The following is a 688-nucleotide window of genomic DNA, read 5'->3' as shown; positions in this document are numbered from 1 at the left end:
TAGCTCTAGGAAGAGCAAGGCCTGTGACCTGAATTTTACTCAGAGAACTGAGAAGGCAGCTTGCCTTGGTTGCTGCTGTTAAACTGACAAAGTTTCCTTTAGCCTAGTCCTCAAACAGCTCAGAGTTCTGAGAAGGAGACGTTTGCCTGAGTTAGTGATTAAAACGACAGAGACTTACTTGCTAACTACCTAGACAGCCACCCTAGGGTCCTCCACAGTCACTGAGGGCAGAGGTCTTAGGGCAACATCAGTCTAGCTGTTCTCGGCCTTTTGGCTAAGACCAAGTGTAGTATCTGTTCTTATCAGCTTAATATCTGATATGTCCTCTGTCCGAGTCACGGAACCAATGTTGTGGTTTAATAAATGTTGGAAAAGAGACAGATGCCATCATGCGACATGGAGGATTTTTTATTAAGGGAAAGGAATGGGAAGGGTGGCAGGGAGACTGACCTCTGGAGACAGGAGCAACAGAAGAGAAGGAGAGAGGAGAAAGTGTGTGGGAGAGAGAGAGGAGAGAGGAGAGAGAGAGAGAGAGAGAGAGAGAGAGAGAGAGAGAGAGAGAGAGAGACAGGTGGGACTGGCCTTTTATGAGCAGGCCAGAGCACTGCCTGAGTGCATCCTGCTAGGTCCCCAAGGGGCAGGCTAGCATAATGCCTGAATGCTAACTTCATTAATGTGAACAATTTCT

At 47.7% G+C, this 688-nt stretch overlaps 1 pseudogene; it reads left to right on the top strand.

Annotated features, from left to right (window-relative positions):
- The first annotated feature begins 252 nt into the window (after window positions 1-252).
- LOC130884542 (U2 spliceosomal RNA) lies at window positions 253-348 on the top strand (annotated as a pseudogene).
- Window positions 349-688: the final 340 nt, after the last annotated feature.

This window comes from Chionomys nivalis, chromosome 11 (assembly GCF_950005125.1).
Source record: "Chionomys nivalis chromosome 11, mChiNiv1.1, whole genome shotgun sequence".
NCBI lineage: Eukaryota > Metazoa > Chordata > Mammalia > Rodentia > Cricetidae > Chionomys > Chionomys nivalis.
The sequence above is the reverse complement of the archived record's forward strand: the minus strand, read 5'-3'. Positions and strand labels throughout refer to the sequence as shown.